Source organism: Cornus florida, unplaced genomic scaffold (assembly GCF_030987335.1).
Source record: "Cornus florida cultivar Cherokee Brave unplaced genomic scaffold, ASM3098733v1 CherokeeBrave_3.0.0_Hap2_Chr01, whole genome shotgun sequence".
NCBI lineage: Eukaryota > Viridiplantae > Streptophyta > Magnoliopsida > Cornales > Cornaceae > Cornus > Cornus florida.
Genome location: NW_026775571.1, coordinates 87,312,907 through 87,329,697, shown reverse-complemented (window position 1 = coordinate 87,329,697; position 16,791 = coordinate 87,312,907).

Genomic DNA, 16,791 nt, shown 5'->3' with positions numbered 1-16,791 from the left:
CTGGTGCAAGGCATTTGGATATCAAGTATTTGCTTGTAAGGGAGAAAGTGAGGGAAGAGCAGATAGTGATTGACCACATAGAAACTACGGCAATGATAGCAGACCCATTAACCAAAGCCTTACCCATTGGGTTATTCAAGAATCATGTAATTAGTATGGGTTTGGTGAATTCTTTTGATATACTTGGATAGTGGGAATCTTATTTATTTATTTGCTCTTATTTTATGGTATTCATAAGAACTATTTGTAGTTTTGTTTATTTATTTATTTTGCATATTTGTAGTTCATAAAGTTTTGAAGCATTATTATTCCTATTATTATATTCATGAATATTTATGTGCACATATGATATTATGAATTTTGAGTCTTGCGAAGAGATATAAATTTTGACAGACTGCAATTATATTTAGCTTAAGGTTAAGGCTAAACTTTTGTTATGCCTCATGTCATAAGGTTCTTACAGACATAAAGTTCAAAGGCATAGTTGTCTTGTATTAAAGACATAAAGGCTTCTGGTTTGAAGCATAAGGGGTTTTGTAAAAGATCATAAAGTTGAACTGTTATGAATATAGCATAAATAATCACATAAAGATGTTATTTCCATGTATTCCATATTTGTCGGGGATCCATGTGAATGATGGTTCTAGTGTTGTGATCATAGATGGTCATGTATGATTAAATGTACATAAATCTCTATGGTTCGCACTAGTGGTATCTTTTGACAGGATCTTGAATTAAGGTATTTTTATATTTGGTTTCTGTGGCCACTTAAGTTATCCAATCCGGAATTTTATTTTACTTTTAAAAGAAATTTTTATTTTTATTTTTTTTAATCAATGTTTGCCCAAGTGGGAGAATATAAAAATATTTGGGCTTTCATTGATTAACGTTATTAAAACTCAGATTGATGATTGAGACCATATATATGATTACCAGATATTCTATTGAGGTGATTATAAATTATTGGGTTATGGTATACCTTAGTCACATGTAATCATGTGTCATGAGATATGGATAAGGATAGAAATATATATTAGCATTATATACAGTTACCTATAATGCGCTAAACATAACTCACGTTACGTTGGGTTTGTTGTTATCTGATAAAGATCCCTTAATGGGAGGGATCTTATCAGATACTTTATATATATTGTTTGGTCCCCAATCTCACATATACACTTAATTCAGTTTAGTCTAGCCCCATTGAATAAACGTCTGAGCAAAAGTGGAGAGGGTGGAAGATCAAGCAAAACGTTTTTTTTGCAAATCTTGTACGTTATTTTACTTTTCGGTGCGTAATAGCTTCCGCAGTTATTTATTGTTACATGCTGTTAATTATTATATTGTTGTGTTTTAAGCATGTGTATGGTTTCCTAAATTTATTTACAGATACAAGGGCAAATGCAAAGTTGAATGGTTGAGTCCTTGCTCAGATTCTACCCAAACAAGAGAAAAATATAAGAAAATTAATATGAAAATAGTATGCACTACATATAATACTTATATGGTCATATTCCCAATCCATGGAATCAGAGGATTACATCCTATATATGAACAAAGAAAATGTTATATATATATATATATATATATGAAAATGATGCAAACAATATTACATTGAACCAAATAAGATAACCACATCACATACCTTGATGCCTTGCAAATGAAGATGCTGCAAGCAGAAGAAAAGAAGTGAGGCACCAAACCAACCCCATTTATCCTCAACCATACCTTTTGAGATGCTTTAAGTAGATTTTATGTATACATTTTCTTCATATACACACACACACATACACATGAAGAAATGCAAAAGTTTTAGTCACAATTTTGGGATGACTTTAGGCCTTCGCATAACTTTTTTTATTTATTTATAAGTAAATGGGTCTTAGTTGACCTCTAATCAAATAATAAATAACCACTAAGTCAATGTTGTACTTTGATCCTTCTATATATAATTAGCTAATGGTTTAAAGCCATCAATCCAATTGCACAATTAATATATTTATTTTGGTTTCTTGATTATTTTCAGGCTTGATCACAAAAAAACATTTGTTTGACAAAAAATAATAATTTAATAAATAAATACGTAAAAACATTTTGTCTAAAGCACGCGAAGACCTTCAAATTTACTATGTGATCAACCATAATTAATACAAAAAAATAAAAATAAAGGTAGCAACAGTGCAAATATTGAGAATATAACTCTCAAACTATTAATTACATAATTACCTAAAATGCCGGTCAAAAGATCATGGAGCTTTCGCCGAAAAATTAAAGTAATTATTAATTAATAAAAGAGTCTATATTTCTTTCATGCTTGGAAGTCAAATGTCATGACGAGGGAGGAATTGCATACAACAGCTCTCGCAATATATCTCAACCTATCATGGATTCAGTTCAAGTCTTAGTTAATTAAGAGTCCATCCTTAAAACAGACTATTTATAATCGTTATTTATACTATTGTATTGATCGCCATCACATATATATAAATATCTCTTGTAATCAAGTGAGCACATTAAACTCCATAATGAATCGAACCATAATGCATTTGCATTCACAAATTGTACGTATAAAGCATAAATATCATTTTAGATTAGTAAGGAACATAATGTCTTTCCAATTCAAATAAAAATTCGTTATGATAGGGTATATAAAGGAAGGGGATGAGGAGATGTAAAAAGGGTTGTGAAGATACAAAATTATATGTATGGCTAATATGTTGGTAAACAAACCGGTAGATTCTCCTTGTGTTAGCCTACCTATAGGCATAGGCTCAGAAGCATTTAGTTTTGGTGCAAACCCAATGCTAGTTCCCTAAACGTCCAAGCTTCTTTTTCATCTTGATGTAATTTTAGGCTTCTCGTTCAACACATGTCATCACTAGAACCCTTATACTTTGCACGGTTGGAAGGAAGGAAAAGGGGTAGAGGGAAGATAGAAATGAAAGAACAAATTTTCTTTATTCAGTAGAGAGGAGACAATGAGAGAAATGATAATAGAAGGGGTGAGTCATCCTTCGTCCTTTACAAATTTTCATCCCTCCAAATATGGGTTGAAGTGAGAAGGGAAGAAAAATGGGGCTATTATGGAAGTTTTAAATTGCAATACTATCCTAAATTATAATCCTAAATTATACAAATTTTAAATTACAATACTATCCTCAATAATTTACAATATTATAGATGGTGGTGGATATAATGGTAAGAACAATTTAGAATTATTTCTCTTCAAATGAACCCTTGAGCTTATTCTTTTCTCTTCCATCCAACCGAGCCAAAAAAAGATAAAAATACAATCTCTTTTTTAGGGATGACTAATCTATCATTTCTTCTCTCCCTTCCATCCAAATGTTTTATTTCCTACTGAACAAATCATTAAGGTCAGAACTTTGTTAGATGACAACGCAATGGTAATTCCTCACCTTCCAAATAAAAAGTTGAGGGTTCAAATTCCCGCAGAGACAAGTGGATGTATCTGTGTGTTTCTTGTTCATTTTTTAAAAAATAAAATAAAATAAAGAATTTGTATATCACTAATAAATTTCTAGAGATCAGTACTCAAAATACAAAATTTTTTGCGGGATGTCCCCTCCTAACAAGTTACAAATAGTCAAAGGTTTAATGCGCAAATTTGTTATAATTCCAAGGGAGTTTAAGCTATTAACCTTAAGAAGCGATTTTTAAACAGTTACCTAACGAAAATTAAGAAGTCCTAACCAGACAAGCATTTGAGATTGGGCTAGCCGGATTCTTTTTCATTCCGTTGGTAAGGTCATTTGAGATTAGGATTGGGCCTATTCAATGCACAACTTTTACTTCTATGACTTTGGGCATTGGGCTTTCAAGACTTGTTGATTGTCCAAGTCCCTTAGCCTTTTCACAGTACATATTTACAATTAATAATTTAATACAATCCACCTTGAATTTTGGGGAAAAAAAAAAAAACAGAACGAAAATTAAGATGTTGGCCTTATTTGGGAAATCTAAACAATTCAAGAAGGTTAATTTTATTCTAGGTAGAAAGTTAGAAACATGCAAAATTTTGCAGTTCATATATTTTTGCAATTAACCTCTTAATTATTTATCTTTTGAAAATATATATGATTATCAAAGCATCATGAAATACAAAAAGATAAATAATTAAGAGGTTAATTGCAAAAATCCATGAACTACAAAATTTATGTTTGAATAATCACAATGGTCATGACTTTTAATTGTATAGCTCTTTATTTATTTTTATTTTGATGCAAATAACTATCATAGAGTACAGTCCAAACAAAACATGATATGTGGTGTTTGGACTGTACATAACACCTACAAAACCCTAGCCCACAAAATCAACAAACTAAACTACCAAGACATGGGAGGCAGCAGCATCAACATATATAATTAGGGCATCAATCACCCACAGCACATGGCAATGAGTCAAAGAAGCAAAAGAGGTTCTTCTCCAATAGATCAAAGAATGACATGGGAAGGTTCCATTCCAGGCAGGCACGAACATACACGAACATAGCATAGGACCAGTGAGGGCGGATGCCACCATTGGATTTTTTATATTTCCATTTTAGATCTTAATTTTTTTTTTTTTAATTTATGAAGATGTTCCCACTAACATTACAATTTACCCCTTGGCAATGAGTCAAAGAAGCAAAAGAGGTTCTTCTCCAATAGATCAAAGAATGACATGGGAAGGTTCCATTCTAGGCAGGCACGAACATACACGAACATAGCATAGGACCAGTGAGGGCGGATGCCACCATTGGATTTTTTATATTTCCATTTTAGATCTTAATTTTTTTTTTAAATTTATGAAGATGTTCCCACTAACATTACAATTTACCCCTACTAAATTCTTTTTATTTATTCATTTATATATTTTATACTTTAAATTTTTGAAAATTTATGAAAATGCCCCCACTAAAATTACAATTTGCCTTACTGAATTATTATTTTTTTGCATACTTTAAATTTTTGGAAATTTATGAAAAAAAACTCTATTGAAATTACAAAAATGGACTCATTATATAAATTTGCCCCACAAATTAAAAGATCACCCTCCTCACAAAATTTTGTGGTCCGTCACTAATTCCAAATAATGATTCCTCTCTTTTTCAATTTTAGTTTCTAATTCAATGATGCCCTAAATGAGGAAATCATCCCAATTGTTAGGATTTTGGTATAGAAGCCACATTTTACTTGCAAGTTGTTCCAAAAAATAGATGGTTGTGAATATATATTATTATGGTTGTGATTTTCTGCTTCACTTAGACATCATAGTACACCAACATTTGGTTGCACCCCAGAATTGAGACTTGGTACTCCAGTCCTGTCTTGTAGAGTCTAGTACCTTATTTAATGGTCTACATAGTAGCCAGTTGTCAAAGAAGACCATGGTGGGGTCTCTTTTGTTGATTTTGTGCTGCAGGAAAGGTTGAGCCAATGTTCTGTTCGGCAGCAACTCTCTCCAAAATTGACGGAGAAAAAGTTATGAATATTCAATAATAATAAGAATAAAAAAAAAGTTAGAAATTTTTTTTTTTAACCCACAAAATTAAAAGAAAATTGTAGAATAAACTGATATATTATTAATCAATTTATGAATTCTACACTATGCAATACATACATTTATAATGAAATAACCCTAAGATATTATAAAGAAACTAAAAACATAAAGAAATTACTTAAAATTAAATACTTTTTAACAATTATAAAAAATAAATAAGAAATCTAATTAAATACTAAAAATTACTAAATACCAAAAATCAAAACAAAAGTGCATTAGGGAAAAAGTCCTAAGATTGTCCTACATCAAAAATCAAGAGCATATCTTGGGATTTTTAGTTCCCAAAGGCTCTCGAGTTTAATCAAATTCATTGCAGTCCATTCCTTCCATGTGTTAATACTATTTTAGCATAGAACCCATATATACCTTAGAATTGAAGCTTTATTTAATATCTGTAATTCTGGTCCACATGGTTATTTGCTTTTTAGACCCAAGCCAATTCACATAATAGAGTCTAAATTAAGCATTTTGTTGTCCTTTCTTCTTGTGCTTGTCCAAATTGCATTATGTTGGTTGCATACTTCTAAAAAGTAATAACAATTTAACCATGCTTATTGTATTATATATTTTTGGGCAAAGTGAGAAAAACGCACTTAATATTTTAATTTTGGGTAAATAACACTCTTATTGTTTATTTTAAGTATATAACTTTTTTAAGTTTGAAAAAATAAGTAAAGAAGGGTTTATGTTGTGTACATAAATACCTTAAATTTGAAAAATGAGTAAAAAGGGGCTTGAAGTCACTGTTAAGATATAAAATTCCAAAAGCACCATTATCTCTTCCTATAATGCCTTTATTAGGGCAAAGTGAGAAAAACACCCATAATATTTACATTTTGGGCAAATAACATTCATATCCTTTCTTTTGAGTATATAAGTCCGTTAAGTTTGAAAAAAATGTGACAAAGAAAGGCCTAAGGTCATTGTTTCATTAAAAATTTATTCATGTGTATTGCACATGACATTTTTAAGAAATAAAATTTTAAAAATTGTAACGACCCTAAACTGAATACCGAAAATAATAAAAAATTTAAAAAAAATTCGGCATAACCTCCGCTAAAAGTGGTCCTACAACAATCTATTCAAATGAAAAAAAACGACGACCTTTCAAGACCTATCCAACCTACCCCAACACACAATACAAAAGAAATATAATGCATTCCCCAATACCACAACATCAACAACTATCCCAAATTAGCCCATCATCGTCATCCCCTTCAACTTACGCATTTACATGGTCTCAGTTTGCAACAAAAATAAATTAAGTATCTTAGTTATGTTACAGGGCCATGATTTGCAAAAATAAATACTCTTTTACATAGTTTGAGACAATACAAAAAAAATGGGCTAAGGTACAAAAGATAACAAAATATAACTCCTAATCTTCTTCAAGCTTGCGGGGAATTGTCATCCGCCACTTCTTTTACGAGCCTTGAAAAATGTTAAATAATAAGGGTGAGCAAAGTTGTTCAGTAGGTAATGCCTAAGGCACACCTCTTGAGACCCCGTGAATCCACACAATGAATGAAATAAGGAAATTGAGATCATACTATGCCGGGAGTAAAAGTATAACTACGACATCATTAATCCAATATCACAAATAAATATGCCATGCACTGAGATGCCGTGCCATGCAATGTCACTCCCCATTTTCCCAAAACCATTTCCATTATCATTTTCAAACCATTAGTGAACCCGTCCCATGGCAACTCCATGGCAGCACGAGAGGAGGATTGGCCACTGTCCCTGACCCATGGCAACTCTATGGCGTCATTTGGGGCCCAGGTAACTCAACCACACTAGGGCAGTCTCCCTAGTCCCCTCTAGGTCTTACTAACGCCGCGGTCCCTAGGCAACTCCTAGGCGGCCAGGTTTTTCACAAAAATTATTTTCAAAATTATTTCCCAAAATTCATTTCCTTTCTTTCAAATCAATTTTTCCTATTCTTTCCCAATGAATGCATATATGCCTTGTGCATTTCAATGACATACCAATAAAAAATTTTTTATTTCTTACAAGTCAAATATTTACAATATACATGTCTCATAGGAATATTCTAGGAATTTACATCATGTTTTAAAATCATAAAATTCAGCATATAGGCATGAAATTTAACATCAATTTAACATGGTCCTTTATCACATAACAACTAACATGTATATATACACATCTCATATACAATATATAACAAATATGAAAATAGCACAAATTAGAACACAAATTAAACACAAATTATAAAAAATAATTCACCAAAATCTAAGAGATTGTGGATTAAACACCCCAACCTCAATTTAAGCCAAAACCCCTAATTTCCACCTTAAACCCTCAAAATGGGTCTCAATTTTCGGACTCCCTAGAATGGCCAAAAGCTGAAATTGCCGGTATGAATTTGAAGATCTCGTCGTGGGCTTCAATTTGCCGCAAACGGCACTTCAAAACACTAAGAAATGAGGGAGAAATCAAGCCTTAAATTTGTAAACTACAAAAAAAGGCAAAGAGACTACCAAGAGAAAGACACAGACAGAGACAGGAGAGAAGGAATGATATTACAGAGAGCTAAGAAAAACGTGATCTTATGACCACTTAAACATTAGTAGGTCCCACCTATTTTTATTTTCTTTTCTCTTTTTTTTTTTTTCTCTTTTGTTTTTCTCTGTTTTGTTTTTTGTCTATATATATATATATATAAGCACACCATAATTACATATATATATATATATATATATATATATATATATATATAAAAGAAACACAACCATTACATTCTTCCTAACTTTAAAAGATTTCGTCCCCGAAATTAAGACATACCCGAGGAAGAAAACAATGCTGGGCACTTGGAGCGAACCTCTTGTTCGAGCTCTCAAGTAGCCTCCTCGACTCCGTGGTGTCTCCAAAGAACTTTCACCATTAGTATCATCTTGTTCCTCAACACCTTCTGTTGCGTGTCAAGGATCTGAATTGGTCCCTCCTCGTAGGAAACATCCTCATCAATGTCCACATCAACCCAACTCAAAATGTGAGATGGATTTGGCTCCTACTTCCATAATATCGATACATGGAAGACATTGTGAACTCTGCCCATCTGTGGTGGCAAAGCAAATTTATAGGCAACCTTTCCTACACGGTCCAAAATCTCAAAAGGTCCTATAAATCATGGCGATAACTTGCCACTCTTCCTGAACCTCAACAACCCCTTCCGTGGAGAAACCCGAAGAAAAACGTGGTCTCCTACCTCAAGGATAACGGCCATCTCCACTTATCAGCATAAATCTTCTGTCGGCTCTAAGCTGTAAGTAACCTCTGTCTGATCAGCTTAATTTTCTCGGTAGTCTCGAGTACAATGTCGGTTCCTAAGGCGACTGTCTTGCCTACCTCAGTCCAACAAACAGGAGACCTATAAGGTCTACCATACAACGCCTCAAATGGAGCCATCTGGATACTCGCTTGATAACTGTTGTTGTAAGCAAACTCAATAAGTGGAAGGTGATCCTCCCAACTACCTCCCAAATCAAGCACACATGCCTGAAGCATATCCTCCAAGATCTGGATAGTACGCTCTGACTGGCCGTCTGTCTGTGGATGGAATGTCATACTAAGATGCAACGCTAAACCAAACGCTACTTGAAGTCCTTCCCAAAACTTCGAAGTGAACTTGGCATCCCTATCTGAGACAATGGTTATTAGAACTCCATGCAACCTTACAATCTCCTTCACATAAAGTACACAAAGCTTCTCTGCATCATCTGTTGCCTTAATAGGCAAAAAGTGAGCCGTCTTGGTCAACCTGTCAATGATGACCCATACGGCTTCATTGCCCCTTCGTGACCTTAGAAGACTTGTCACAAAATCCATAGCAATATGTTCCTATTTCCACTGTGCTACAGGTAATGGTTGCAACAAACCAGCTGGTCTCTGATGCTCGGCCTTCACCTGCTGACAGGTAAGGAACTTAGCCACAAACTGAGCAACATCTTTCTTCATCCCGTTCCACCAATACTGACGTCTCAAATTATGATACATCTTGGTACCACCTAGATGAACTGCAAAGCGGGAAGTGTGAAACTCCCGTAAGACGTCCTCACGATAAACTGTGGGAACCACCAACAAACCCTTGAACCGTAGACCCCCATCTACATGCAAGGACAAATCTTTCACTATCTCACCACTAGAGATCAAAGCGTGAATGGCATCTAAATTCGGGTCTTATCTCTGTGACTCAATCACTCGTACAACAAGAGTAGGCTGAGCCACAAGACTAAACAAGAATGCCAGCTCGCTGTCAACATCGTCATCAAAACAATACAATCCCATCTCTGCCAAATCCTTAAGCATCTTCCACTTCCGAATAGCCAAACAGGCCAGAGTCTCACGAGATTTCTGGCTTAAGGCATCTGCTACCACATTTGCCTTGCCCGGATGATACTGCAAGTCAAAATTGTAGTCCTCCAAGAACTCAACCCATCTTCTCTATCTGTTGTTCAAATCCTTTTGGGAGAAAAGGTACTTGAGACTTTTATGATCCGAGTAGACCTCGAATCTCTCACCATACAAGTAATGTCTCTAACACTTCAAAGCAAATACGACTGCCGCTAACACCAAATCATAAGTAGGGTAGTTAAGCTCATGAGCCTTCAACTGTCGAGACCCATAAGCCACTACTCTATCATCCTGCATCAACACACATCCCAAACCATCATGTGAAGCGTCACAATAAATCACATAACCCAAGCCACGCTCAGGTATCACCAACACTGGAGCTATAGTCAACCTTGTCTTCAACTCCTGAAAAGATAACTCACAGGCTTCATTCCACACAAACTTAATCCCTTTCAGGGTCAAATGGGTCATAGGCGCTGCCAAATGGGAGAAATCCTTCACAAATCTCCGATAATAACCCGCTAGGCCAAAGAAACTCTGAATCTCAAAAACATTCTTGGGTTGCTCCCAAGTCAAAACTGCTTCTATCTTTGATGGATCAACAGATACTCCACCTTCCAAAACAACATGCCCCAAAAACTTCACCTCTTGTAGCCAAAACTCACATTTCTCATATTTGACATACAATCGGTGCTCCCGCAAAATCTGTAAAACAATACTTAAATAATTCTCGTGCTCCTCCCGAGATCGTGAATACACAAGAATGTCATCCACGAAAACTACCACAAACTGGTCCAAGTAATCGTGAAAGACACGGTTCATCAAGTCCATGAATGCCACTGGCATATTAGTCAAGCCAAAAGGCATAACAAGGAACTCATAGTGTCCATACCGTGTACGGAACGCTGTCTTTGGGATATCCTCATCCCTAACCTGTAACTGATAGTAGCCTGACCTTAAGTCAATCTTCGAAAAACAACTGGCTCCTCTCAACTGATCAAACAAATCATCTATCCTTGGCAAAGGATACTTATTCTTGATGGTGGCACGATTCAACTTCCGGTAATCAATGCACAACCTCAAAGAACCATCTTTCTTCTTAGCAAACAAGACCGGTGCGCCCTACGGTGACACACTCGATTAGATGAAACCTTTCATCCTCAAATCATCAAGCTACCTCTTTAATCTCTTTAATTCTTCTAATTCAACTGGTGCCATATGATACGGTGCCATAGAAATCGGCGCGGTACCTGGCATCAAATCAATAGAGAACTTCACTTCTCGGTGTGGAGGCAACTCTGTCAAATCCTCTGGAAACACATCCAGAAAATCACGAACAATCGCAGGATAATCCTTTTTCATAACATCATCTTCTTCGGCTATAAGGCAGCCAAGAAGTAATCACCACGACTCCGTCCACGAACTCCATAAAATGATGAAATGTTGGAATCACTCTGATCTCCCACGAAAAAGAAAAAGTCTCCCTCGGGAGTACAAACTGTGACTCTACCTCTAAAACAATTGATCGTGGCATGAAAGGAAGCTAACCAATCCATCCTGAGAATGACATCAAAGCTACTCATCTCCAGGAGGATAAGGTCAAACACAAAAGTCCGTCCGGCTATCACAATGGAACAATCCCGCATAACTCAACTCAATGACACTGAAACCCCAACTGGCGTATCAACACACAATGCCCGATCCATGAAACTGACCTCTAACCCTGATGCAAGTGCAAATGATAATGAAATGAAAGAATGAGATACACCAGAGTCAAACAAAACATGGGCCCAAGAACCAAATACTGGATATATACCTCAGAGAACTGACGATCCAGGAGATGCATCTGTCGGTGCAAGTGCAAAGACACGTCCCTGTAGTGTCTGTGCCTGAGAACTGCCAACCTGAACACCTGACTGCTGCACTAACATAGTAGGAGTATCCCTCCTAACTAGCCGTGAACCCTGAGAGGACATGGCAGGCTATGATGGTAGTGGTCTGAAACCTGACTGAACCGTAGCCGACTGTGACGACCTCTGCTATGACCCTCTGCCACTATCGATGCCTACTCCCTGATTAGGACAATTCTTAACCTTATGGCCCTGTTGGCCACAACCAAAACAAGCCCCTGAATTAACCGATGTTTGTGGACACTCTGACTTGTAGTGACTCGACTGATTACAACAATAACAAATGACACCACTTCTGGCAGACCCTGCTGGCATAGGAGTGGTAAGAGCGGATCGTGCTGACTGCTGCCCCTGAAACTGAGATAAACCACCCCTGTTCCTCTTCCCTGAAGGTCCCTCTAAAAATGAACCTACATTCCTCTTTTACTTCCACTGCTCCCTTCTTCCATCCTTATCTTTAATATCAACCTGAAGCATCAAGGCCCTCTCTACTACCTCAGAATAAACTTTGATAAACTGTGTCGTTATCAACAGCCTCATTCTATCATTAAGACCGAAAATAAATTTCTGAGTCTTGTCAACTTCATCTCTTACCATTTCCGGAGCAAAGCGAGAAAGTGAAGTGAACTTGTTCTCATACTCCGCGACTGACATATTGCCTTGAATAAGACCAAGAAACTAGTCTTTTAACTCCCATTTTTTAGAAAGCGAAAAATACTTCTCGTAAAATAGTTCCTTAAACTTGTCCCAACTCATCTCTTCCACCTTATGCCGATTTGTAACCGTCTTCCACCAAAGTTTGGCATCCTTAGCAAACTTGTAAGTTGCTAGGATGATCTTCAGGTGATCCTCTGTCACATCCATTGAGGTCAACTGTATCTCAACTTGATCCATGCAGTCGTCTGCTACCATTGGAACCGCACCGCCCTCAAACATAACCGGCATCAGCTAAGAAAACCCTTTAATGATCTTGAGACGCTTCTGAGCTGGCGTCTCCTCAACTTGAGCTGTAGGTTGTGGTGCCGACTGCGACTGAGCAGCAATCGTTGCCCTCACGGTAATTTGCAACAAACGATTCAACTCCAGTGCCACAGAACCTTCACCCACTTCTACGGGTGCTTCAACATTATCCCTCCTTGTGGGGACAACTCTCGGGGGAATCAAGTCCCTAAGAAGTGTGTCCTCATCATTTAGCTCTTCCGGATTGGAGCTAGAGCTCTCGCCAACATCACCCCTAGTCGGTCCAGGGCCAACTTCCCTGGTTTCCTCACGTCGTGACATCTTGCTAAAAAAAACAAATAAAACGATTCAATAACGATAACACTAAGGTCTAACCGTGAACAACTCAATATAAAAGGATGCTATACTAACACTTAGCATGCAAGACTAGGCAATGAACACATTAATATAAGCATATAAGCACATAAGCATGTAAACAAGTAAACAGTTTAGCATGCTTTTGCACATAGCAAAACATTTTACCAATTAATCACATAAACTATGCGAATGACTTCCCATGTAACCCCTATGTAGGCCTTTACCCGTCATCCTAATGGTTTTCGAACCAAGGCTCAGATACCAAATTTGTAACGACCCTAAACTGAATACCGAAAATAATAAAAATTTTAAAAAAAATTCGGCATGACCTCCGCTAAAAATGGTCCTACAACAACCTATTCAAATGAAAAAAAACGACGACCTTTCAAAACCTATCCAACCTGCCCCAACACACAATACAAAAGAAATATAATGCATTCCCCAATACCACAACATCAACAACCATCCCAAATTAGCCCATCATCGTCATCCCCTTCAACTTACGCATTTACATGGTCTTAGTTTACAACAAAAATAAATCAAGTATCTTAGTTATGTTACAGGGCCATGATTTGGAAAAATAAATATTCTTTTACATAGTTTGAGACAATACAAAAAAAATGGGCTAAGGTACAAAAGAAAACAAAATACAACTCCTAATCTTCTTCAAGCTTATGGGGGATTGTCATCCGCCACTTCTTTTTCGAGTCCTGAAAAATGTTAATAATAGGGGTGAGCAAAGTTGCTCAGTAGGTAGTGCCTAAGGCACACCTCTTGAGACCCCGTGAATCCACACAATGAAAAAGAATAAGGAAATTAGGATCATACCATGCCGGGAGTAAAAGTATAACTACGATGCCACATCATTAATTCAATACCACAAATAAATATGCCATGCACTGAGATGCCGTGCCATGCAATGTCACTCCCCATTTTCCCAAAACCATTTCCATTATCATTTTCAAACCGTTAGTGAACCTGTCCCATGGAAACTCCATGGCATCACGAGAGGAAGATTGGCCACTGTCCATGTGATGTTTCCGATTTTCACCATTTTTCTCTTTTTCAGAAATTTTGTCACCGCATGGGCATTTTCGTCTTTTTACGTTTTGCGTACCGAACACCGTGGGGTGTGTCGGGTGTGTTGAATAATCGTTGGGAGCATTTTATTGAGCTCAACACTCTTTGAAATGCAAGGTTGGTCGTTTTAGCATTTTCAGTTTTTCGGGCCAAACGGTCCCGTGTAAGACCCGCTACCGATACTGTGGCATACGGGTATTTTGATTGGGTCCGTTTACATCATATTCATTTTTATTTATTGTGATTTAAGTGATTGCATGTTAGATGTGCATTTATATGTGTGTGTGCTGTAAAATGGAGCCAAAAAGAAAAAGAGAAAAGAAAAGAAAATTGGTGGGACCCACCACCACCAACTTAAAGACTTTGAGACCACATTTGGTCTCTATTTTCTCCCCCTCCTGCTGGTTCTTCTTCCTCCCTCTCTTTCTTGAGTTTTTCTTTTTTTCTTTTGAGACTTCAAACTTCAATTCTAGATCTCTCTCTCTTTACTTAGCGATTTTGAGTGTCGTTTGAGACAAAACGGAGAGCACGGTGAGCTCTACGCCTGTGTACCAGCAATTTCAGCTTTGGGACTCCCTAGAAATTCTGATAATCTAAACCCAATTTTGGGGGTTTTGCATCAATTGGAAGTAGGGGCCTCTAATTCCTACAATCTTGCACCTTTGTGAATTAATCTTACTCAATTGATGTCTTAGCATGCTAAATTATGATAATTGCTTTATAAATTGACTTATTTGTGTATAGGAAGTATGTGAGTATGGGTATTTAATTTAATTGTATGAAAGAGCATGTTTTATGTGCTAGATTATGTCGATTTTATTTTAAAATGGCTTAAATGTGTATATGAGGCATGTAAGTATGTGTATTATTATATTTGGATGTAAAGCATGTTTAAGTGCTAATTTCCTATGCTCATTTTGTTGTTAATTTGCTAGAAATATTATGTGAGAGCATGTGAAATTTTCTTATGTAGTTTAAGTTAAAGAATGATAAACTGTGTAGTGGGAATTCAATTCATTTTCATAGTAATGTCAAGTAGGGGATATGTATTCATAGCATTAGGCATGGGAAAATGGCAAAATGATTTGAAGTGAATGAAAAAGGGATTTTGGGGCAAAGTTTTGAGTAAAGTGATTTTATGAAAAACTCGGTTGCCGCGAAGTCATCAAAGGGCCGGTAGGTTAATGTAACCTAGAGAGAACTAGGGAGATTGCCCTAGCGTGGTTGAGCTATCTGGGCCCCATAATGACGCTACGGAGGTACTAACGGTCAAGAACAGTAGCCAATCTTTCTCTCGGCGCTGAGGGGGTACCAAAGAAGGTTACATTAACAGTTTGAAAGTGATGGTTTGAATGTTAAAAATGGGGAGTGACATCGGCATGCATTGCATTCCATAGAATTCCATTGTTTGAAATTGAGATTGGTTATTATATTGTGTTTTCCCGTCATAGTATGACCCCGGCTTCTATTGTTTTATTCTTTGTTTAGATTCACGGGAATACAAGAGGTGTGTCTTAGGTGCCGCCTACTGAGCAAATTGCTCACCCCATTATATTTAACATTTTTCAGGTCATGTCAAGGAACCGGCGGATGGTGATCCACCACAGATTTGAGGAAACTTGAAAGGAAATTTTTGAAGCATTTTGTAGAGTTAGAACTCTTTTATATAGCAACATGATCTGAAATGTACTAAATTCATTTGGCAAGTAAATTGTGTCATAACTTAAGGTTGCCTCCATTTTTGTTGTAAATTAAGGTAAACATAAAGACTATGTATAAGTTTATGTAATTCGAACCTAACAATGTCGGGATGTGTTCATGTATTGATACTCTTGTCTTTGAGCGTAGAATAACTCATTTTCTTGATGCTAGAACAAGTCCATAACCTTTGCAAAGTCCTCATTTCAGTTCCTCTTCATCTCCAAAGTACAACACCTCAGTTTCTGGAACAAGGCTAGAAGAAGCCATTTCGGTTGAAGTGTAACACCTCAATTTCTGGAACAGGGCTCGAAGAAGCCATTTCGGTCGACCGAAATGGCACATCGGTCCACTGAACCAAATGCATGCTCTCGGGATCTTAGGTTTCGGCCGACCGAAACAGCACTTCGGTCGACCGAAGTAAGTGAGCTCATTTCGGCCGACCGAAGCTCCACTTCGATCGACCGAAATGAATCAGTTAGGCCATTCCTCATCCCTTCTTCTGGTATTTATTATACTCAACAATGGATTGGGCTTTTGGAACTTCCTAAAGGTGAAATTCAAGTGTTATGATGATGTTTGATCCTTGGAAAGTCAAGTTTGACATAGATGACCTCGAGTTCGGGTAAGGACTCGGCTATCGGTTCGGGCCTCCGGGTTCGGGTCGTTGCAGTCCCTGACCCATGGCAACTCTATGGCGTCATTTGGGGCCCAGGTAACTTAACCACTCTAGGGCGGTCTCCCTAGTCCCTTTAGGCCTCACTAACGCCACGGTCCCTAAGCAACTCCTAGGCGGCCGGGTTTTTCACAAAAATCATTTTCAAAATTCTTTCCTAAAATTCATTT